We start from the raw sequence: 25,478 nt of genomic DNA on the forward strand, positions 1-25,478 counted from the left end.
CTCTCAGGACATGTGGTTCTGCATAAAGAGGAGGATCAATTTCTAACAATATCCACCTTTTAGAGAGTTGCTAGTGTTCAAAAAATGGCGATAAAAATATAGTTATCTTCTTCCTTCATGGTTATATGTTCTTTAGTCACTTGTGGCACATGTTTATGTTATGTCCCAAACCAAACTGACTAGTTTAGTAATATCTTGCATCATGGGCTCACACTTGTCAATATATTTGAGTACAGCAACAGCACAGAAAAAATGCAGAAGCAGAAAAAACAGTTTCATTTCCTACAACAGGTACAGCAGACATGCGTAAATTATGTCAAATTACATTTTAACTTCAGTCTGAATACCAGGCCTGAATCTGAACTTCATAAACATTATTTTCCCATGGCTGCCATAGAAGCCTGTATAGACTGACTTCATAACTTCATCAGACTCCATTCCAATTCCTCCTAGTATTTTACTCTCATTTTGCAAAGGTAACAAGAAGACTGCACAAGATGGAAGGATCAGGTCATAGCTTCGGTGTGGGTATTTGCCTCTATACTGAGGGATTTGTTAAAAGATTGCTGGGTTGAAAAGGCAGGTGTCAATCCAAATCAGTCCAGTGGGGAAACTGTTAACCATGGCACCCACTGAACAAAACAGCAACAGCACTGGGAATGACAGATTTGAATAAGGAAGGAAAGATGGCAAGGAAAGAGCACAAAGGGAGCAGTAAATGGAACAGCACACATCAGGGACTGTGTGTCTTTGAACAACAAAGGACTGGAAATTACAAACTGAAAGATGGAGCCCAGTCTCCCACAACACCAGAAAATAATGTACAAGGTATTCAGCACAGAGAGCTCTACAAATAAACTGGGTACAAACTCTCTGTATTCTAAAAAAAACTTAAGATCTATAGTAAAAAAACACCATGACTCTCAAGTACTATAATCTGCCCCAGAAAGATAAAAAGGTCATCACATCACTGGTCTAGGGCATGCACAATTCCAAGGGAAATTCCTTTGGAAAGGGATTCCTTGGAAAGGGAAAATTCCTTTCCAAGGGATTCATTGGATAAATGTGCTTAGACGGTCCCAGGAACTGATCCATATCCCATGCTACAGAGAAAGGCAAAGAGCTGACAAGCATCTCTAGGACCCTGGATTTCTATTCCATCCTTCTTTCCAAATCACAATGCTTACAAGGGATGGTCAGACCTCAAAACTGTCCATGAAGGCCAATTCCAAATGCTAGAGCTGAAACATCATGGTAGAGGGAAGCAGGAAAAATCAGGTCAGGCACAACTCCACATCTCTCCAGATTCAGGAGCTTCACAATGTAGTATTTGACTGAAAGTTTAATAGGTTCCAACTTAAACTTGAGTCAGGCACATCTCCTATTTTAACTGGAAAAATAGGAAGAAAGGGGATGAAGTCCGAGCTCAAGAAGTTTAACGCTGGACCTATGGTAGAGAAGTGGTTTTTAACTCAATATTCCCATTTTACTTCCTGTATTCCAGCTACAACCTGTACCTGGTACTTACAGTATTTCCAAATCAACCCACTCAAAAAATCATGAATTGGGTCCTGTTTCTGAACTGGAAGATTATTTTAGATGCAGATATTTCTGCAGCCAGCAGAGTCAGAAATTTCAGCTATAAAACTGAAAACTTCACCCAAAACTTGCCTTCTAGGAGCTGAATTGCTAAGAAAGTAACAGATTTTGAAATAATTGACATACACACTGACAAATACCTAGGGAATAAACATAGAATGATACTACCATGTTAGTCAGTCTACACACATCCAAGCAAAAGTTGGCAGTTTAAGTTCAGTGAAATCTCTTTTTCCACCAGCCAGGTTTCCCTTAATTAAACAAAAATCTAAATGCAGCCTATTTTTCTCTTGTGAAGAAAATGCTTTTCTGGAAGAGGGCTGACTCAGTTGCTGCACACTTCAGAGTGCTTTTGACTTCCATCAGTGCAAAAGGAGAATCAGGACATTTTGTACTGTTCTTCCTATGGCTCTGTAACAACAGAAGACATTTTAGAGGGACTGACAAGACTTTAAAGAGAGCATATTGAAAGAGAAGGTTTAGGCTACTGAAATTAAAGTAATTAATCAATCCAAAGGCAATTCTCATCATTTAGCCCATTTGTTAGCTGTTTTTCCTTCCTAGGTTTGCCTATGAAACTTAACAGTTTGCAATCTGTTGCGGTCCCTGGAGCTTGAATCTGTCTTGAATAAACCCAAAAAATAAACCGTGGGCAGAAACTGAAGCAGCACCAGGAACCCCTCCTGTCTCCACTTTTATTCATCCAGCAAGCCCTGAAGCTGGCTGATGAAGTGGAAGCATCAGGACACAACAGAAGTCACAGCCCCACTACACCCTCCAGTGACTTCCTCATAGCTGTAAGTCACGACTGGAAATAAAAATGGCTGCCCTTTTTTTTTTAAAAAAAAAATGGGTCCTCAGTTTAGAAAATACATACATTTTTCATTTTCTTTCTCCCTTTCTTGAAACTGTTCAATGAGAAGGTCTGAAAACAAGTCACTCCTCGCTATACAGCTAAATTTTCCCAATTCCACCCCACTGGGAATCCATTGAATTCCACGGGGCTAAACAAGGATGGACTTTGTCCTACCTTTCTCCTACAGGTAGCATTTTACTGTCAGTGAAGGGAATAAAATAATCATAAGAGCATAAGGATAGCATGTGTTGTGCTAGCTGCTGTTCTTCACGTGGGGCAATCACTGGCAATTCTTGGATTTAATCTCTTCCCTTCCCCAGTTGATTACCACTCTCATTCCCAGTTAAAAATCCTTGATCAGCGTACAGCACATAAAGGAGGCTCTGACCCCAGCTAAGGGAACAACAAGAGATGACATTTGGTTCTTTGAGAGAGGAGTAGATAAAAAGGAAAAATGACAGCTGGAGTCAGGAGGAGCTAGTTAGTGGATTGCAGGCCCAGGAGGGTGCAGGGTGGGGGCCCACGAAAGAGAAACAACAAGAGACTGCAGCCAGACTGCTCCCTCTCCTTCTCTAGATCTCCTTTGAGTCAGTAAGAATGATTGCAGCAGATGTCAGCACCCATGGAGATCACTCCTTCGGCTTAAAAAAAAAAAAAAAAAGGTAACCTAGAAATTAGAATAAATATTGAGGAACAAAGCAAAATGGACCAATATCTCTGCTTTGACACATGGGAATGAATACAAAGGTGAATGCCAACTCGTAATGACCTGTGGTATGTAAATACGCTTAAGCCAGCAGGAGGAATTTTTCTGGGTCTGGTCCAACAGGGGCAATCATTTACAGGATTTTACTGGGATTAACCTGTGGTTTCCACTTCAGGATACAACGGAGGAATACAATAAGCAAAGACAAGGCAAGTAGAAGTTGTGAGGAGCATCCCCGTGCTTCTCCTACACAGACAACACAGCCAGAGCTGGCTTGCAGATATTCCTGGCAAGAATGTCTCAGTTCTGGGAACATCCCCAGAAAGCAATCAGCCCGCGTGCGCATGCACGTACGTGTGTGTGCTCACACAGCCCCTGTGTTTCTCAGCTTGCTGCAACAAACACATGAGAGTTCATCCATTTCTAAAACATCAAATACCCTTCAGCGTTATTGAGGACAAAAAACCAACAAATTTTGGTCAAAGGCATTTTAAGGGCACCGGTGTAACTCCCTGGAAGTCTGTGGAATTACATCAGGGAGAAAGAGGTTGGCCGTTCAATATTTGCAGCTTGCCAAACTGTGCATCTGTGTTGGTTCTTTTGTTTTGGAGACACAATTCTACAAATTAGCATTCTGAAATGGATTAATTCTTTATTTTTTTTAACGCATTCTCAGGGCAGAGTAAGGAGCCCACTTCCATCCACCAAGTCCCTTTTCCATCACCCCACACACCCACAGGTGGACACTACACTTTTCCGGATTTGCAAGTGTGCAAAGGTGTACAAAGACCACAACAACTATAAATGCTTTACACTAGAAGTCTTTCCCTTTGGAGGAACATCCACACAATGACAGTGTTGGATGCACCTTCCTATCTTTCCCAGATTCATGCAGAGCATCTTAAAAGAGACATTCAAGTAAAAACTGTGTGGTTTATCTGCATGCACTGGGAGCAAAGAGAAGCCCAGGAAATTCAGAAGAGCAGATGGACTTCTGACCTCTGAACATGCTCTTGTCCACTCTTATAACAGGGAAGTTTCGTGCACTTGAGGCATATGCATTACTAGCAGAGTTTTTTTTAACCCTGATTCTTCAGAAATCCGTAATTCCCTCCTTTATAACAATAGGCTTTTAAAAAGCAGTAGTTTGGAGGTTTCCCATTTCATCATTCTGGTACACCCATATTCAAAGAGGAAGAAGTTGTGTGAAGTCCTGAAAAATGAAAAAACACCCTACTACAATTTTCCTTTGATAGGCTGGTCAGGAGCTATCCCTCCAGACCACCTTTTGGACTCAAAGGCAAAAAGTAGTTCACAGCGAAATAAGCAGCACCTAATCAAGATGAACCTATTTGCTTATACAGCCTTCCTGGCTAAAATACAGCACCAGCTCCAACTTTTATTTGTCTTAGAGGCTGCAACAATAGAAAGTGAGTAACTGATTACACAGCTTCTCCACCAATTACAAACCAACATTTATCTTCTGTGTGGAACAGCGGAGATTTAACTGAGCTCTTCAGCCTTTCCTTGATGTTTCTCAAGAACCCAATAAAGGTACTCAGCACCTTTTCTAGCAAACACAAGTGAAGCCCCAGCACCAAAAACACTTTACAACACTCAGCAGCAGCCTTCCACACCTGCACCTGGAGGGCAAAGACAAATGCTGTTATGGAAAACGTGTGAGGACTCCGAGTCAGGGGCTGTGTCAGTACATGTTTATGTGGTGCCTTGTGCAGCAGGGCCCAAATGCAGAGAGGAGCCCCTGGGCACCAGGTAGGTTTTTTAATTCTTTCTGAATTTAGGAAAAAAAGCACGCAAGACAATATAGGGGAGTCAACTGGTAAGATCTGGGAAAGAGTCGTTTGTGTGCTTTCTCTGTAAACACCAATAGCTGATAAACTTGGTTTCATGTTATTTTCATCTGAAAGGCAAACCTGCTATGATGGGAATGAACTCAGCCAAAACCGAGTAGGGCACCAGTGTGACTAGAAAAAGGAACCTACAGTTTGAGAAGGGTAAGTGTTCAGCATTCACCACGGGAAGAAAAAAATTAAAATAAAAAAGGAAAGACAAGGGAGAACACTAATTAAAGACACAGTGTGGATGCAGGAGAACACAGTGAGATCCCCCCCACTCCACCCCTGCCATTCGTATGACAGTGCTGCTTTGTGGAACAGAACAATAGGTACATTATACTAACCTATAATTATCCCGAGAAGAATGATAGCAAAGTCAAGGCATTACATGAACATTGGAATATTGGATACAATCCCATAAGAAGCAAGGGGGTGGAGGAGGAGCTTTAAAAAGAGACTGAAACCTTCCCGGCACAGAACATCAAAGAGGAAATTTCATGTTCTCTTCACATTTATTTGGGTTTTTCTTTCATTTGATGTGATGATTTAAACACGATTCCCTTTTTCATGCATTACTTGGCTTCTTTATATTGCACTTGGTTCCAGCATTGCAATATCCTCCTTCAGCAGAATGGTGGATTTGGTGCAAGAAGGAACTCAGCCCAGAGCATTACTGCACCACATACATAATGAGTGGGAGAGGAGTAAAGGTGGACAGAGACTTGCTCCAGCTCTGGACAAAGAAAACCAAGGGGCTGGTTACTCAGTGAATGCATAATTAAGTGTAACCAAGGCACAGGGCACACAGGCACTCAATACCTGCCCCCTCATTCCAATCAGATAGCAGCAGGCACTGAAACGCAGGAAGCAGTGAGGCACAGCTCTACACCTGCTTAAAACTCACCCCTTGCATTTTTAGTATTATTCAGTGGTGGGGAAATACTGGGTGAAAGACTTGGAGTTGTGGGGTTTTACTTCTGGATATTGCAATAGACAGCACCTTGCTTTAGACACTTCGTTCTTGTCCCAAAGTAATAAAAAAGAGTGGAGTAGTCTATGCAATTCTGCACAATCTGACTATTCCTTCTTGATTTTTTAGAGGGGATAACTGTGACAACCTGGTGTAAGCAACTACTCTCCACAGAGTGGACCATGTAAGAGTATGCAAAAAAAAAAAAAACCAAAAAAACCCCAAACCTGATACAAGCATTTCTTTGCTTGTTTTAGCTGGACTCTGCTCCTCCCTGTAGAAACAACTGAGTCCTGTTTCCTCCAGACAGAATGTTCAACCACTCCAGCCCACTGTGCCTCCAAATGATAAGATTTAAAAAAAAAACCCTAACAAAAGAAAGATGAGTCCTTGCAGGATCTTGCCATGTCACTTGCCCACAGCTGCACCCAAGGCTGAGTGCTCCTGATGGAGCTTCCCAGCATGCAGCATGGTCAGAATGAGCAGACATCCTTCCTCTTAGCTACAAGCTGGTTGTGCTCCATAGCCAGGAGATGCCAATGTGAAGAGTTCCTCTGCCAATGTGTGTGGTAACCCCTACTTAACACCAAGCAGGACACCTCTGATCACCCAGCTGAGTGCAGGAGATGAGCAGCAGCATCTCATCTCTGTCAGAGAAGGAATGGAGGTTCCTGTGGAGCTCAAAAGACAAAGGGAACAGAAGGAAGTTGTTTGGCATGGCAGAAAAAGTTCCGGCCTCCCTGTTGGAAGGAGGAGCTCCCAGACTGGAGGCAACTTGGGACTGGGCCACCTGCTCTGAAGAAGCAAGGCATCAGCTGTGTGGCTGCCAGCACTGAGCCTTTGGAACCCAGCAGCAGGTCCTGAGCCAGGATGCTGCAAGGTCCTGGGAGGGGCAAGTGAGAGCTGGGCTCTGCCTGAACCCGGCAGACAGTCTGAAAGCTGCTGTAGCAGTCTGGTGATCTGGGGAAGAGAAAGTACAGGTACACATTCTCTCTGCATGCATCCCCATTCACAGCCCTGCCTGCAGCCACAGCCAAAAAAGGTTAGATCCCATGCTCAATAAAAAAGGAGATTATTAAGCATCTGCCCCATCCACTTTGTTAATGGGTCCCTAGTCCCCTCTCTCATTTTTGGCTGCCCCAAACCAGCAGGGAAGGGAATGGAAAGGATATGACACATTCCCATGCTCCATCATGCCTCTTCACACTAACAAGACAAAAGGACAGGAACATCTGCAAGAGAGATAAGCAGCTGTCTGGCTCCAGTCAGCAGCATGGGGCCTCCTCCATTCTTGCTCACAGGTGTGTTGCTGCAGAGAGTGACCAAGACATTCTCTCATTTACACAAGGTTAAAAGGAAAAAAAAATCAGTATAACTCCGTTGGCTCGGGGAAAATGGTTCCTGATGTCAGGCTCCTGAAGCTGTGAGCAGAATCTGGCACAGAGGCAATTAGAGGAGATAGGGATCATCCAAGGCAGCCAAAACAACAAGGCATAAATCCAGCTTATTTACAGAGAAGGCTGGATGGGGCTGTGCTGGTCCCTCCCCCCCCCCTTTTTTTTTTTTTTTTTTTTTTTTTGGGTTTTTTGTTTTTTGTTTTTTTCTTTTCACTCTAGAACAGATAACCTCAATAACAAGAACACTTTTTATTTGGACACTATGTAATGGAAATCTTGCCCTTGCCATTTCACACTTCTCTCACTACAGACACCCAGCTGATCTCATAACCCTCCTCCCTCTGCCACATCCACACATCCACAACTCTCCTCTCCGTGCAGCAACTCATATTTCATCTGTACCGCCGGCTCCCTGAGTTTGTAACTCTGCCCACTGAGTGTTGTCAAAGAGCCACCAGCTGGAAAGGAGGCTGGAATGAAATCTATGCAGCTCTGTAGCCTTCTGAGTGATTACAACTATGACACTTAAACCCGCTAATGTGCTAAGCATTTTCTGGCAAAGTTGGTGGGTTACTATGGCATTTTGGGAGGGGGCAGGAGCCTGAAAAGCTGTCTTCCTTGGAGAGGAGCAGAAGGAAGTAGACAAAAATGTAACAAAGCAAATTCCTCAGCAGTCTGATACTCAGCAAACTCCTCGAACTTGCCATAACGAGGGTTACGTTTCAAAGATCCAAAAACAGCTTCCCAGGATAAAAATAAACTCGTGTGTTCCTGCCAGGTGGATGCACAGGACTGCCTTTTGATGAATGTCTTTTGATTTCCTAGAAGTAGTAGTTTCTCTTCCTCTTGCCCCTGTTCTGGCTTTGGGGAAAGCAATGTCTGGTAGGTTTATTCTCAGGTTTTCTATTTTTTTTTCAGCAGAAATCACTCTGTCCCTGTATAACTTTTTGACTTACATCAAATGAGAACCAGAGAGGAAGCCAACCCAGAAGCACCACAGGCTTTGCAATGTGGAAAACCTCCAGGACTGAAAGTGCTGACCAACTGCTTGGCATTCCTACTAAACTGGGGGCCCAGGCAGGTTTGGCTGAGGAGCACAGTAAGGAATGGGTTGTCCAGCAGAGCCCCAAGCAGGAGCCTCATACAGGGTGTGCTGCACTTCTCATCCCATCCATTGCAAGAACTTCCGAGCTTTTGTTTCTCACCCGTTGTCCATACTCAAAACTTGCTCAAAGAATGCCATTAGAGTAAGTGTTCTCAGGTGATGTTAAGTTAAAAAACTTTGGGGGAAAATTCTAAAATGTTTTTTTTTTTCTGAGGGAAGGCCATATCAGTAACTATGTTAAAATAGAGGTAACAAGCTGTTCTGAAGCAGAACTATCTCTTGAGTTGATGTTCTTGTAAGAATCAGAACATTAAAGAAAAAGTGCTAAAATGTAAAGTCAAAGAACAGCCAGAAATAAAGGTACACCAAATATTGGTATTTGACAAAATACCAATTTGACAAATATATGGTATTTGACATTCCCTCCACACTCACGGCCCATCTACTTGACCAAGCGAAGGTAAAAGGGCATTGTTCTGTGGCTGGTAGGTAACAGGTGACAAAAGGAATTGTCTAGAAGGAAGTTAATTTATTATATTGGTCTCTTCCCAAGTGATAGGACGGGAGGAAATGGCATCAAGTTGTTACGTGGGAGGTTTAGGTTGGATATTAGGAAAATTTTCTTCACTGAAAAGATTATCAAGCATTGGATCAGGCTGCCCAGGGAAATGGTGGAGTCACCATCCCTGGAGGTATTTAACAGGTGTGTAAATGTGAAGCTTAGGGATAGACTTAGTGCTGGACTTGGCAGTGGTCAATTCATAGTTGGATGCAATGATCTTTTCCAACATAAACAGCTCTATGATTCTATGACAGTCAACATTAAGTTCAAGAGCAGTTTCTGATCTGAGAGTACATGAAAAAAGCAAAATGGCACATCCCTTGAGACATCACTGATCAGTAGTGTTGGAAAGAGGTGGAAACAAACTGAAGAACCATTCTTCTTTTAAAACCAAGATCTCAGCTTTTTGCTCCAAATCTAGGATACCTAATGTTTTCTCTTTTTCCTCTTTAACAGAAACAGAGTTCAACTAAATTATTCCAAGTGTGAGCTTCTAGTGGGGAAAGCCAAGAGTAAAAGCAAAGCTACAAGAAAGCAAGAAGCAGGTAGGCCCCTTCTCTAGATCTCTGTGAACTGTCTTTAATGTTTCAACAGTCCTTATTCAAAACAAAATTAAATGCCACTTCTTCATACCCCTCAGGATCATCAACAAATTTTCCCCGCTGTCACTGTGGCTTATTCTCTCCCTTCTGAAGGACCAGACAGGGCCTGGGGGCATATACCAAAGGAAAGAATCAGTAGCAAATTTCACTACTAAAGACCTTTAAAACAACATCCTTTTGGTGTCCTCCCAGCTGAGGGGCTGCTAGATAAATTGCTTTGTGCCATCTTCCCTTTCAGGTTCTACCTGATGCAGTCTGCTTAAAGGTAGAGGCTCAGTGCAAGTCAACTCCCCACCACTTATATTGGGACAAATTTGCAAGCAGCAAATGTCACTGAGGAGAGGGCAGCACTTCCTCCCCTGCAGGCATTGTCCCTCTGAACACACACTGCCTTACTCACGTGTTTTGTCACTGAATGCTGCAGGCCAGAACATGCAGCACAAACCCATCATTCTAAAGCTGGGATCCCCATTTCTGAAAGGTCTGCACGAGGCTGGAGAAACTTGCACATTCCCAGCCCAGTGTAAGTGCTGCAAAAGTTCCTGGTCAGCCCAGGCACCTGGTTACAATCTACAAACACTGCCTATCTCTATAAACCTCCTCTCCTGAGGGCTTTACTGAATTAAACCCCACAGGAGCCCCTTGAGGGAGTTATCTGCACTTTTGCTGATAGAGGAACTAAAGGCACAGGGAGGACATGAACCATCCCCAAGTACAGGACCTGCTACATTAACTTTAACACCTGCACTATTTTAATCAGCCAGACATGCTTTATCTTCTTCCCTGCCTGCTATGGCCACTCTGTGCCACAGTCCCACAGTTTAAGCCAGCCATATCTAGCATTGACCTTTAAATAAATGTCCCTGTCCTCTTCCCTCCTCTTGCCACTGTTCCTACCCTCACACTGCTCTCCCCCTTATGCCAGCACAAGCTCTTGCATAATCACTAAATGTAAATAATGATGTAAAAAAAAAAAATTTCAAATGTTTTAAGTGCAATTGGTCTCTACTCCATACCTGGAACAAGGAAAGGTGGTATCCAGGTTGGGTTATATGGTCAGGGACAGATGGAGAAAAAGACTGAAGCACTTGCTTAAACCCCTTAATGGACCTAGAGCATCAGTCAGCCCTACACATCTTTCACTGATCCAGTCACTTTCTCATATTTTGAAAGAAATAGAAGCAAGGAGTTCATAGGAGTTGTCTCTGCTGTGCCAACATCTCTGAAGGATCTTCACCCTCACCTTCAGGAGTCAGGAACTTGCTATTTCAGGCTCATTTTACTCCTGTTAGCACCTTCAAGGTTTCTGCCATCCAGCCTGCAGATTATATGTGATCTTGAAGACATTTTGAATAGGACAAGAATGCTTTCCCAGAAACACATAAGGCAATATTATGGTGTCTGCCACCTTGGACTTTCCACAAGGCAATAAAGTTAAACTTTCCTGCTATTTCTTCTTGCAGCACTGTTATTCTACCACTTTCTTCTTTCATCCTCCACTACCAACCTTACATCCTTCTACCCACTCTACCCAGTTTCTCTGCTTGGTATGCTGGCAAGTCATTAACATCCTTCCAAGTGCAAAGATGATAATAAAAACATAGCTAGATCTCTTATTAAGAGCTTAACCTTGACACAAGTCCAAATGTGGTTGCCTGTTCACCTTGAAGTGAAGGCACACTGAAAAGCCACCAAAGCAAGAGGCAGTGTTTAGTGAGACAACACAGAAATTCTTCCCAAGTGCATGGTCTGCATGCCACTCATAAGCCACCCTGTCAACAGGGAGCACAGTTACTCTTGTGCATTTGTCAACTCACCAGCAAAAAAGGGTCTGTCTTTCAAAACAAGCTGTTCATAAGCAGCAGGCATAACCCTTGTGGTAGGATTCATGCTGGATACACCATAGCAGGATATGATGGAACTTCCCCCTGCTTAAAAGCAGAAGTGCCTCTGCTTTGACTTTTTACCCCCTTTCTCCTCCTTTGCATGCCACAGAAATCCATTATACTAAATCACAATTGGGATTCCAAAAGAAACCTGTACGAACAGTGTATTCCACATTGCAATTAATGTTGCTGCCAGTGGTGACTACTTAGGCAAAAGAGGATTTAAATAAGAGCTATGAAGGGAAATGCCTTCGTCCTCTGAGTGCCACCATGGTACACAGAGCCTGTTACTTCCCACCTAATTTCCAAGACCTCGGCCACTTTGCCACTAGCCAGGGGGCTTGTGCAAGCATCCCCTAACCTTCACCAGTTGAGATGAACTCAAGTAAGGAGACCTGCTGCTTCTATTAGCTATTTATGATAATCTAATTTATTTTTTAGAGAGATATCTAAAAGGAGGAGCTCAGCTGACACACTAAGGGGACATTAACTTTCAGCAGAGAGGCAAAGGCAGGAGCTGCACAACTGCAGCTCAGAGTACACACATACACCAACCACCTTGGCCTACAGCCATCCAGTGTGATGCAGATAGCTACAGTCACGTGTTCAGTTCAAGTGTAATGACTTCAGCCTTTCACCAAGCTGTGATATGCAAACAGTGTGTCTATAAATAAATAAATATTCCTCTCCAATCCTCTTGAGAGCCTCAACAATATTCTGTCATGCATTACAACGAGCAAACAGACAGACAGACAGAACCTTAGCTTCTTCTGGATCAGCTCACACTGCACCCGATACAACCACCGAGTACCAGCAGTGATGTCAGGGATGTCACTGGTAGGAAAGGGGTTCCCAGCACAAGTTCCTGACTGCCAAAGCCCTGTTGCCTCCAGGAACAAATCAGGATCTCCTGGGATGCTCTGCAGTTATAAAAGATTTCTCACTGGTATTGTTACTTTTCCCCAACATTTGAGCTCCTTACCCTGCTGTACTATGAACTCCTTGGGCACCTATTTCAGAGCAGGGCTGTGTTTCTGTGAGTTTGTTTGAAACCCCGGGCAGTACAGAGGATAGAGCTGGTACTTCATGAAGCAATGTGCTGCCCTCAGTGAGTCACTCTTGAACCAAAGCCCAAACTTGATGTTAGTGGAACACAATGCTGGTGTCCAAATCAGCTCTGAAGCAGAGGTCCTGACACACCACAATTGCTGGAGATCCTACAGAATTTATCACATGAGTAAAATGCACACCAGGGGCAGACCACGCTCCACTAAAACTCAGCAGTGAATGCATGAGCGTTTCATGACCTCATGAAAAAAAAAGAGAAACTTGTTCTTAGGGGGAGAAGGAGGAGAAGTTGTGTGGTAATTTTGTAATACTCATCCTAGGCTGTGAACTCTCCTGGGAAAAGCACTCACCTTCTGTTCCATCCACAAGAAAAACCTCACAGCAGTGCCAGGCCTCTCATGGTAAGGCTGGAGGTCTCTTGTAATAAAGCTTTCAGTAAAGGGAACAGGACCAACTTCAAAGGCACATTCTTATCAGAAGGTTTTTAACCTTCTGTTAAAATAAGTCATGCTGAATGTTACTGTAAGGAAGACACTAGGGGAAAAAACAAACAAACAAACAAACCACCAAAAAAACCCCAAACAAGCAAAACTAATGCTCCTCTGTTTGCTAACAGTGCAGTTTTGACTATTCCTTGCTTATATTTGGGTTTCATAACTTTGCACACCATTCCTATGGAACAGAGGAGAGAAAAAGTATATGAAAACCAGAAAAACAGTCACAGAACAAGTGTAAGGCAAGTCCAGTGTCTGACTCTTCTACTGAACTCGAGTTTCTTACTAGTTGTCCCTTTAATTTCTCAAATTCAGAGTACTTTTCCATCTTCTTCCTCCAAAACTTGTACAGCCAGAAACAGACAACATGTTTCCATGTTGTAACCATCCTTATAAATATTTCATAATGTACATATACTCAAGGGTGAATAAGCCCCATATAGGAAATGCATAACTAAATTCCAGTCTATAGAAAGCTCTGTGAACCCAAGTAAACATCCTTCTTTCAAATTGCATTTGGGGCAGGCACACAAAGCTGGCTTAATTGTTTCAGGGCTAATCCACTGCTTTGGGAAGTTTTCTTGCAGCTCTGCAGCCAACCAACTTGGAATCTTACTCACAAATGGGTTCAGTTGTGATTTGGACACAAACTGCCTGGTCTGGCACAACTGAGGAAAGATTCCACTTGAGCACAGCCCTGGGACAGCAGAGCCATCTGCCTTCCCAGCAGCCCCACAATCCCACAAGAGCATTTTCACTCTGTTTTGGCTTTTTTTTTTTTTTTTACTCCTTTTTGCAAGCTAGATTGTAAAAGTGATAGCAGAGGAAATTTTTACTTTTCAGAAATATGTCCAAGATAGTTCAATTCTACCAAAGGCTCAAGTTGCTTCTAATTAAATCTGAACTTGTTTGTACTGTTCTTACTAAGGGTTGTCCTGATGTAGAGTACAATAATGAGAATTTCCACCATTGCCTCTGAATGTAACTTCTTTTCTTTGTGCCAGTGGGACAAATGAGGAGAAAACATAGAATTATACATTATATTTCATCTGTTAGATGCTTGACTACCATCAACTGGTACAGCTTAACGTACCCCTAGATTGTTGTATTTTGCTCTCTGTAGTTCATAGATAACTGAAGATCCATCAACAAAAAGAGTTACTAGCAAGTAACACCATCCTTGTGAAGTATGAGACATTTAGATCTGTAGCAAAAGTTAACAAAATGTCTTGTTTCAGCCACATTTTGAAATAAAAGGAGGTGGGAGAAAAAACAGAAATATTTTGAGGTAGTTTAATCAAACTTGCATCTTCATGTAGTGTCTTGGGAGTGTAAATCCAGTCAGATAATGATCCCATGAGCAACTTTACAACAGTGAGTTTCTTTCTTCAAGACCACATGTGCCAAAATCATGTCTGAAGAGCAAGTTACCTAAGAAAATGGTACTAATTTCTGCTATGCACACAAGTCCTCACCTAGCTTTAGCTATAATGGTTACAGCACCACCATATCAGAGGTTATTGCCCCAGTTTTGCTGAAAGAGGTTCCTAGTTTGCATCAAGCAACACAACGAGGGTTACTTTAAATACTTTAAATTGGTGGTCAGAACTAAACTGACTGATTTCACCTGGAATGAAAGCAGTTGCAGACAAACTGGTCTGCTAGGAGCCTGGGGCAGCAGTAATTTCTGGAAGCAAGGAAGTCACAGGCAGCTTATAATTGCAACATCACTCATCAAAAGATGTCCATTTCTGGACTAAGTACACTGGTTAAAACGTGTGTGTTTAACTCAGTGTCTTCCTATATGGCTGCATTTTTCTTTAGATGAGCAATATATTGATTTTCTTTAAATCAACTGCTTAAGAATTTGCTTTCTAGCTGAAAGAATAAGAAGAATCCAGTTATCTCACATATTCAAGGCCTAGGATGGGTGCAGATTGGCAGGACAGCCTGTGGGAAAGTTTCCATTCCTGCTGACAATATTGGAGAGGCTCATCAGAAAGGAGATTTAAGTCAACAGATCTGAAAATCCAGCAACAAGAATTAATTTCAGTTAAATCTGTTTAAACAGGGAGGGAAAAAAAGCCTGCATGACTACTACAAGCCTGAAGTAAAGCATGTTATCTCATTTATCCTAATGAAGACCTTGCTTCTGATGTGGAAAACATTTACAGGACCACAGGGTACGAGACGTTCTAATTATAAATCTTTGATCCATTACTTGGTTTCTAGAGACAAAATTTGTCTCTGCTGTTATTCCAGTGAAGTCTGTTATGCCAAAGATGAACTCTCTAGTTAAATAGTTTGAAGGAAATACATGTTATAGGAACAAAACAAAGATGTTTCACACAGTGTAACTGTTAGGTATCTTTTCTAGCAGGAGAAATTTTTTCTAGCAGAAAAAAAAAGGTTATAAAGAAATTAAAGTGGCAGCTGACCTTAAGAAGGAAAACAAGGTACATGCTAAGACTTCAGCACTTGTTTTGCAGAGTAAGAGAGTTGTGTTTGCATATGACTAATACAGTGGCCATTCCCAGCCTTGGTACAAAGATGTTCTGGAGCTTGTGCCTGGCTCTGGCTAAATCTCTTGTCTCTCACACACAGCAGGACATCCCAGCCTGGTTTGGTTTGGTTTTTTAACTTACTCCTGTGGTACCTTTTGTTCCAGATGAAATCCTAAGGACAGTGAGTGAAGCTGTTTCTCAGGTACACGTGAGGCCATCAGGTGGGGACACACAGACTCCCAGGCAGCCATCCCATGTTTACAGCAGTATCCTTAAAGGACAGCATTTGGCAGAAGGTCTTCTTGATGCAGATCCCCAACAGCAGTGTTCCTTCCCCAGCATTCTTATGAGCATCTTTATGCTTACAAGAGATGTTCTGAGATACCTGCCTGAAATTTGCTTCCCATTATTTCCTAGACTACAGGACACCAAGAATGGTCAGAACAGAAGGTTTCTATTCTGAAAGATTTGTCTGAGAGTGAGATAGAGGAGGATTTCAAGCACAGAAAAGAACAGGATTGGAGGAATTATTGCAGAAACGGTTGATTGGTTGGACTCTCCCAGATATACTTCATTTGCCTTAGCAAAAGATGGAAAATTAGTCATGGAATCAGCATGGTAAGGGTTAAAAGGGACCTCTGGAGATCATCGAGTCCGACCCTCTGCAGGATCACTTGGGACAGGTCACACAGGAACGTGTCCGGCCAGGTTCTTGAAAGTCTTTGGAGAAGGAGACCCCATGACCCATCTGGGCAGCTTGTTCCAGTGCTCCATCACCCTTCCAGTGAAGAAGTTTTTCCTCAGGTAGAGGTGGAACTTCCTGTTTTGTAGTTTGTGTTCATTGCCCCTTCTTGACACCTAACTTCAGATACTTGTAAACATTAGTAAAATGGTCTCTCAGTCTTCTCTTCTCCAGACTAAACAGCCCCGGGTCTCTCAGCCTTTCACAAAATCATAGAATCACATAATCACAGAATGTTTAGGTTGGAAGAGACCTCCAAGATCATGCAGTCCAACCTTTGACTAACACCACAGTCAACTACTAAACCATGTCCTTAAGGACCAGGTCCAAACTCCTTTTAAAAGCCTCCAGGGATGGTGACTCCACCACTGTCCTGGGCAGCCCATTCCAATGCCTGACAACCCTCTCAGTGAAAAAATATTTCCTAACATCCAGCCTAAACCTCTCCTTTCCTCATAAGACAGATGTTCCAGTCCCTTAACCACCCTTGTAGCCCTCCACTGGACAATTGCTGGTTTATCCTTGTCCCTCCTGTAACTGGGGAGCCCAGAATTGAGCACAGGACTCCAGATGGGGCCTGACCAGGGCAGAGTAGAGAGGGAGGAGAATCTCCCTTGACCTGATGAACACCCTTTTCCTAATGCACCCCAGGATACCATTGGCCTTCTTGGCCACAGGGCCACATCGCTGTCCCATGGATAACTTATTATCCACCAGGACTCCAGGGTCTTTCCCCATGGAGAAGCTTTCCAGCAGGTCAGCCCCTAATCTGTACTGGTGCATGGTGTTATTCCTCCCCATGTGCAGGACTCTACACTTATTCTTGTTGAATCTGGTCAGTTACATAGGAGATTCTTTAAGGAATACAAGGCAATCATTCAACCATTAATGTCTAAATGTGAGGAAATTTCTTTAAATACATATTTCTTTGGCCAGCCTTGTGCTGTGCCCCATCATCTGGGAAAGCCAGATTAGATTCCCCTCCCAGGTTTTTTTTTTCAATGATTTTTTCTTTCACTCCCCGGAGTGACAGGCTAATTAAGAAGTGATGGAGACTGTCTCAAAAGAGTCCTGTACAAGTATCAGAGAAACAGATGCAATGAGACAGGCAGAGCTTCACTGCTAGCTGGTCCTCAGAGAAGCTCTCTCCCAGGGTACCAACCATGCCACCACTGGTTTGTCACATGACATGAAAGAGACTCTGTTTTTCTTCCATCACCTCTCTAAAATTAGAGACCTGTGCAAGTGGTAGGAATTAGACCAGGAAAGTCCAGGAGCAAGAGGAGGACCAGGTCTTCAGTATTTAAAGCTGAGGAAAAAAAAGGAGGGCAAAAGAAGTAAACTCACACACGTCAGAGAGGAATATTGGCATTGTTTAGCCAGTGACTCCAGTAAGAATGAAATTAGCTCGTGGTATCTGCCAGATGAAGCTGAATCCATTGTGCCATTGCTATCAGGGAGTATCAAAGTCTGATGAAACTGGAACACATCTCTCTGGATCTCACTGACTGCTGAACAAGAGGGTGAACAGCGGAGTCATCAGCTCCCCAGAAACATCCTGCCTCACCCCCCACCTCCAGCCTGAGCTCCAGCTGTGCAGAGTTCTTCCCTGCTTCATTTTGGACATAAACACCACTCAGCACATCATTAGGGCTTCCTGGACCAAATCCACTGCTTTCTACAGAACAGCTCCTCTGAAACATTATGTCACTGGGACAGCTTCCCTTAAGGATTCACCTGAGAGGCTGACAGGATATATGAGACCATGCATAATACCATTTAAAAAAAAAAAACAAAACCCGACTTGTTTGTCCTCTCATAATGCAGAACCAGGGCAAGTACTTGCTAAAGACCACACCAAGGTTCTGTGTGCATATTTTCAAAAGAAAACTACATCTGCCTGTATTAATAATTTTAAGGATTTTTACTCCTCAGCCTGGCATAGATACAAAGCTGAAAAACAAAATGTTCCTCCACAGGCTTCTGTCCTGTCCCTTGCTGTGGTCATTGTCTGTCCTGTCACACAGTGAAGCCAGATTTTCCACTGAGATCCTGACCACTGCTCAGAGATTTCCTGTTTGGTATTACAGAAAGGTGATTTATTTATTATTATGTTTTCAAATCGTTTAAACTAGGTAAAATTTTCAGAAGGCTACATCTTCTCCTTGAGCTACTACATAGGCAACGATGCCATAGGTGGGTGTGCCACATGAAGGAGAAATGAAAGAGCATGATGTGAGGAATTTACAATCTATATTAAGCATAGCAAAGCAGAGGTGACAAAAAACAGTGTCACAGCAGGACACACACCACACCAGTGAGAGCTCACAGGATCTGTTCAGTGGGTGTAATGAACTTAATGATTCTTTTTCTCCTGTCACTTCACTCTCCACTTCCCCCCATTCATAATATTTAAATCTGCAGACAGTGAACTCAGTCTTCATCTCAGTGAAGCAAATGGCAGCGTTTCAAATGACTTCAGTAGTGTCAGGATTTGGCATCATATCTGGTGTAAAAGGCAAGGGTGGAGAACAGCAAAGGAAGGCAAGCCTAAAAGGAGTGGATTTTGTGAGTGGTTTGGAGGAAAGTTGAGTAGCAGGATGCACAGGGTTGGAGAGGCATCCTTACATGATACAAAAAATGCACATTTATGGCAGGAGAATGCTGGAGCAACACAGGAAGATGAATTAGGGGAGAGCTGGCACAGGAAATGAAGGAATCAGATCCACGAGGTGAAATTCTCTTCTTGATTTCATCGGTATCAAACCACTGACTTAATTGTCAAGAGGAAAGAATGTGGCTCAAAAAAAAATCAGAAAGGTCTGGGGAGAGTAATGCCTGAAGACAGGTAATGGAATCATATCAGGAGACAAAAAAAATATTACAAGGAGTCTGAGAGGTGTGGGCAGGGGACATTGGTGGCCCAGTGCAGAAAAAGATGGTTTTTAGCAATCATCCTTTTGTGTAACACAAGGGAAGGGGAGGACTGAAGGATGAGAAAAGGGACACGGAGGAAGGGGCTAATTAAAAATGCTAATTAGTGGTACTACAGCCTCTAAATTGAAAGAGAAAACAATATAATGACCTTTGATATAGGTAAAGACTCAGCATTTCTGCTTGAAAAAAAATTGTAAATACAATGAAAATGGGAGGATGTTTACAAAGGTAAATGTGTGGTGGGTGGGTGTCTGTAGGAATGCAAAATAATATAACTAACAACAGGAATGAAAAATCAATATTCCCCAAGTTGCAGGGAGTTTCAGACCAAAGATCTTTGGGACAGGTTGGAAGGGGAGGTGGAAGAGAACAGTGAAAAGAAATATAAACCTAACAGGATCTTAAAAGTGAGGAAAAAAAGACAATAATCAACTGTGTGTTCTCTTCTCCAAAAAGACCACATGGAGTTTCCACGATACAGTGGAGGCATCAGTGAAGAGACCTCAGCTGCACCAAGAGCTACCACGGGAATCAGCACCATCTGCTCCACAAAGCAGAGAAGGAGGGGGAAGGGGTGGACAACACACACTGAGACTTGGGAACAAACCACATCCCTACCCTGCAGAACTGCTTGCAGGAGGTCAGCCATGCCAATGAAGAAAAAACTAGGCAAGCAAAGGATTTACTCCAAGGAGGAGCATCAATCACATATAAATATTAAAAATATTATATATGCATGGTGCTGGTAGAGAATAAAGGAGAATGATCCCATTTGTTTCTTGGTGCACTCTGGCACACTTCCAGCAAAGTCTGCAAAGTGACCAAGATTTACAAGAATTGTGAGGATGTGGTCCAATGAGTTCATTTTCTTACATTGCTGCATTATGAATTTGGCAAAGTAAGTTCCTGGGAAGGGTCCTTGTCACCATGACTTTATTTGGACTCAGCAACACTAGTCCAGAGGTTCTCCAGTCAGTGTAGACATCATGTTTACACCAGAAAAGGAGAACCTGTAGAGGCCACATTTTGTTTAATGGAAAGAACACAACTCTCCACACACACAGCCAAATATTATTAGACTCACATAGCTGAGTAGCTCAAGCATTCCTGATGAGAGCAAGGCACCCCAAAATCTTGCTCCTAAGTCTTGCTCACCTGAGCAATCCCACTGACTTCAAACTTACTCTGGATGCTACTTATCTGCAAATAGCAAATAACTGATAACTGTACCTGGTGTTGGGCTCCCAGCTACCACGTGGGAGCTGCAGCATTCTGCACTAGACAGCCAGGTATTTCTGTGTGCAATTTTAAATGGCTGGAGCACATTAGGGTGCTCAGCATCTTCAGACAGAACAAGAAAAAGAAACACAAGGAGGTTATGAGCCTGTAGAAGGAGCTGCTTATTGCTTGGGTCCTCCGAAAATCTTCTGTAAGTCTCTTGTTAAAAGAGTCACCTTTTCCATTTGTCTCAGGAAGCACAACAGCCTGCATGGGCCAAAGTCTGATTCAATTTAACATACACTATATGAAAGATGCAGAAATTGTCAAATGTCAGGAAAAACTCCATTTTCAACAGGTGCGACGGGACCACACAAACACCAATCTGGTCATTCTTCAGATTTGAGAGTAACCACATATTAATTTTAACTGGATTTCAATTTCAAGATTAGGCCTCTACCCCCCAGGCTGGATCCAAAGGCACACAAACTCCTGAGCCTGCACACCAGCTGCACAACATGAGGAGCCTGGACTGGAATTTCCAGCAGGGGAGCATCATTAAGCCACCAGTTTCCCACTGAAATCCCTACCAGTTATTCAACTGGATTTGTAATCTTCTACCTCTCTACTTCCCTAGGAAAACACTATTCCACGGTGAAGCTTTCTACAAAACATTTACACTATTAACATGTTATCAGATTAATGCAAACTTTAAGTTCCACTCACTGCTTCACTTGGGCAGCTAAAACGGGCTAGAAAGTCACATGTTTTCATGAATATGAAGCTTCTCCTTCATATTTGAGCTCTGCATGGGTTTACTAATTGAAGGTAAAACTGCATCTCTCTTTCCAATGCAGATAGCACCATCACTTTTTCCAAAGCAGACCACATGCACTTTTTCAGTATTAAATATACTTGGAGTAAACAAATCTAGAAGTCAAATAAAAGTCCATTCAAGCAATGGGCCTTGGTGCATCTTCTTGGCGTGTCCCTTATTCACTACAAATTTGAAAGATTTGGATGGATCTATCCTCTTCTACATTTGTGGCTCTTTGAGTTCTGAATCCAACAGCTATTGGAGTCTGCAGAAGAGCACCAGGCCCCTCAGTTCAAGAAGGACAGGGAAGTGCTTGAAAGAGTCCAGCGCAGAGCTACTGAGATGATTAAGGGAGTGGAACATCTCCCTTATGAGGAAAGGCTGAGGGAGCTGGGTCTCTTTAGTTTGGAGAAAAGGAGACTGAGGGGTGACCTCATCAATGTTTTCAAATATGTAAGGGGTGAGTGTCAGGGAGATGGAGTTAGGCTTTTCTCAGTGGTGACCAGTGATAGGACAAGGGGTAATGGGTGTAAATTGGAGCATAGGAGGTTCAAGTTGAATATCAGAAAAAATTTTTTTACTGTAAGGGTGACGGAGCCCTGGAACAGGCTGCCCAGGGGGGTTGTGGAGTCTCCTTCACTGGAGACATTCAAAACCCCCCTGGACACGTTCCTAGGCGATGCACTCTAGGGGGCCCTGCTCTGGCAGGGGGGGTTGGACTAGATGATCTTTCCAGGTCCCTTCCAACCCCTAGGATTCTATGATTCTATGATTCTATGAAGAGGTGAAGGAGACAACAAGAGCATTCAAATATGGCAGCAGATTGAAGGAGCACTCTGAACCACCATGGGCTGCCACAGAGCAAGACTCAGTACTCGGGCACAGCAGCAGGAAGATTGCTGGAAGTGGTGTGGCTGCTGTTTTAAGTCAAGGTGTCCACATGGGGATTTCTTTTGTAGTCACTGACAGTGTTCTTAAAATCAAGTTTTCTCTCTGGTCTCACAACACCTATGCTCTGAGGGGGATAATACAGGATGTAAACACAAAAAGTGCTGAAATCAGCCAAGGGAACAGTCCAATCTACAGGACTGTTCGTGTGCCAAAAAAGCCCTAACACTAGAAACAGAGTTAACAAGGGAAGGCCCTCGGGCAGAGCCAGGAAATTGAAGCATACCAACTGCTTCTCTCCTACCACTTCATATCTCACACGAAACAAAAGGATGGCAACTTAAGAAAGAAAGAGAAAGATGATACAGGTCATTTGACTAAACAGAGAATGAAACTCTGCAGCTTGTCATTTCTCAGTTACTCTTAAACACTTCAGAAGCAGTTATGAAACCTGGAGAAACACCAGAAAGAAAACTTAAGGCTTGCCCCAGTTTTTGAGGCTGGCCCCAATCTCTGCAGAAGGACAGACCCCAAGCATTTCTGAAGGAGCAAGATACTGGTGCTGTGATTCAAGTCTAGACCCTTAGCTACCACAAACTGAGATCTATTTACTGGTTATCAAAACAGTGCATGCATAAATGAGAGAAACAGGATGTGGCAAAACGACCAGAATAATTTAAATTTTATTCCCAATGAAGACTCTGCCAGCCTTCATACCATAAGTGGAACATTTCCCCTGCAGGTGCAAGAAGTTTCTGTAGGATTTGCTCTTGCATGCAGTATCCCACAGACTAATATTTTAATAGATGCAATGGATGATTAGTTGGATTTTTTTCTCTAGTGTGGGGGGTGGGGAGGGGAGAAGGAAGAGGAGGTGGAGAAAAAATATTTAAGCTGCAGGTTTAGTTGGGAGGTTCTTTTGCTCTCAGAGGCCCAGCTGCATAAACCACATGTGGTAATATAACAAACTACCTGGCCAAACCATAAACAAGTTAAAATAAGAGTTTGAGGGAGAAAGGCATGAGGCATTCCACAAGGGAGTAGTCTATTCTCAGACAGAGATGGGAGAATTGATTTTCATGACAGGAGATAAAGCACAGCAGATAAAACAGGATACTGTTTGATCTGCCTAACAGAAAACATTATCTGAAAGGGTGACCTGAAGGAGCAGGGATCAGGCCAGGAAAGCAGCAGCCGGGCAGGTCCCATTCCAACAGCTAAAAGCACCAAGTGAGGAGATCCAGACTGCCCCTAAAAGGGGCACAGGGGCACTATTCCTGTTACATCAACACCAGCTCCTCACCTCGGCCTCCCCAGTGAACCAAATCTCAAACAGCCACTCTGTAAACCAAGGTACACACAACAGAGCATATGTTTTGAAGAGAACCTTGAAGAGAACCTTCGAGGAGAAGCAGGAAAAGGATGCTAACCACTTGTGTTTAGATGCAACTGGGAAAAAGGGAAAGGGCTCTCTGCTGAGTGCCTACAGCTTCCCCCTCTCTGTCCTGCAAAGCTTATCTAGAGGCTTTCATTCTAAGACAACTGGAAAGCTTCAATGAACCCAGACCCTGTGATGAAGATGTAACTGATCTGTTGGTTCATGAATGATTTAGCTGAAGATGGTACCTCTCTGCCCAGCCTTGGCTCTCTGTCCCTTATGCAGTATTCAAGCTAGTTTTTGTTCAGCCCCTCACTTGGGCTTGGAAATGTCAGGAAACATCCCATGAATTCGTGCCCTTATTCTGCTGCCTTTATGGACAAAACGTCAGAATCTAAGCAAGGGATCCCTGACTATGGGGGACACTGATTTACATGAGAGGAATGGGGAAAGGGAGAAAGAAGAGGATAAATGTTGCTGGTCCACATTCACCTGACCACGGGTCAGACTGGTCTACAGTGCTAAACTCAGTTAAGCAGATAATTCAGTGGGTGACCTTGTATCAGCCACTCATCTTCCTTGCATTTTTGTTTACCCATCATAAAGTGGGGCAAAAGCAGGCACCTTTCCTGAAAAAACAAACAATCTAGCTTCCAAACCAGGTGAATAAGTTATGGAAAGTTAAATATATTCTGGCAAACAAGAAAAAGCCTCACTTTGTTCCAGTCTGAGATAGGCTGTCATCACAGAAGGAAAAGGCCAGCTAATAAAATCATTACAAATCATGTTCTTTGCAACTTCAGGGAGCCTTATAAGCAAGGATTCACTTTCACATATCTGTTGTGTAGTCAGTCAGTCCCTAAACAGAACTCAGGAATGGTCAAATTTCTTTCTTGATTCTCAGAAGCTGCCATTTGATCTCAACTCAATTGCAATATTGCAAAAAGCACAAGGCAGCTCTTACCAGTTCTCATGGTTTAATTTCACATTTTGTGCCATGTGGTGTTGTTCCTCAAAGTTCAGCTCCAGAGCCACGTGATATACACAGTCACAGCTTTCATAGGTACAAAAGTGTTTCTAACTCTTGGATTTGCAGAAAATACCTTGGACTTGTACACTAAAGTCCAACTTGTACACTCAAAACCTTAAGTGTAAAGAAAGGCATTCAAAAAGGCACCATTAAAAAAAAAAAAAAAAAACATAATTTTTAACCTTCCTGAAGAACAGAAAACCATTTGTTTGTGCCACAATTTTCAGGTTAGCCATACTGCTACACTACCCAGTGGACCTAAGTAGCAGTAGTCCCAGTTCCAGTGTAGGCTTCTGATCTGTTCAACACTGCACAGACATTCAGAGAACTACAATCAGAACTTCTTGTATTCACACCTCTCATTTATTAATCTGGTTGCAAAATTATTTTCTCATTTCTGGTGATCTTAAGATTTTTTGTTCTTTCCCACAACAGCACAAAAATCTAAAAATCTCAGAAAAGCACAAAACCTGACAATATATTAAAAATGCCTTTAAGTCAAGTACAGTGTTTCACTTTGATTTTAACCTTTGAGGTCTTTTGAATTACTAAGTAATTTTCACTTTAAAATAAATACCTAAGGAAATACAAAAATTGGATGTTCCTACATGTTCCAAAACTTCTCCAAAAAACCAATTCTTTGGTTTAGAAATTTAATTAAAAATCAGAGGTGTTCTATGAACTGGATTGGTTTTGATGAACTGTCATACATCATTTCAAAACAGGCCATGAAAAAACTACCCAGTCTTCTCTAGTTTTCAGATAATTGTCCCAAAAACTCCCTGCTCCCTCTACCCACCTCAACCAAGTTGAGCACAGAGCATTCTGCTGTTGAGCAACCATGTAAAGAGAGCTCAGAGAAC

At 42.8% G+C, this 25,478-nt stretch overlaps 1 protein-coding gene across 13 annotated transcripts in view; it reads right to left on the minus strand.

Annotated features, from left to right (window-relative positions):
* The window catches only part of DPF3 (double PHD fingers 3), a 166,609-nt gene that overhangs the window by 109,305 nt on the left and 31,826 nt on the right, over positions 1–25,478 (minus strand). Inside the window, exon 1 of one of the 13 annotated variants that reach the window (XM_071744562.1) lies at positions 12,958–13,081. The exons of the other annotated variants lie outside the window; for them this stretch is intronic. The gene's annotated coding sequence lies outside the window, so the exon portion shown is untranslated. Of the gene's footprint in view, positions 1–12,957; positions 13,082–25,478 lie in introns of those variants that run through there. 13 annotated transcript variants of the gene reach the window in all.

Source organism: Heliangelus exortis, chromosome 5 (genome assembly GCF_036169615.1).
Source record: "Heliangelus exortis chromosome 5, bHelExo1.hap1, whole genome shotgun sequence".
NCBI lineage: Eukaryota > Metazoa > Chordata > Aves > Apodiformes > Trochilidae > Heliangelus > Heliangelus exortis.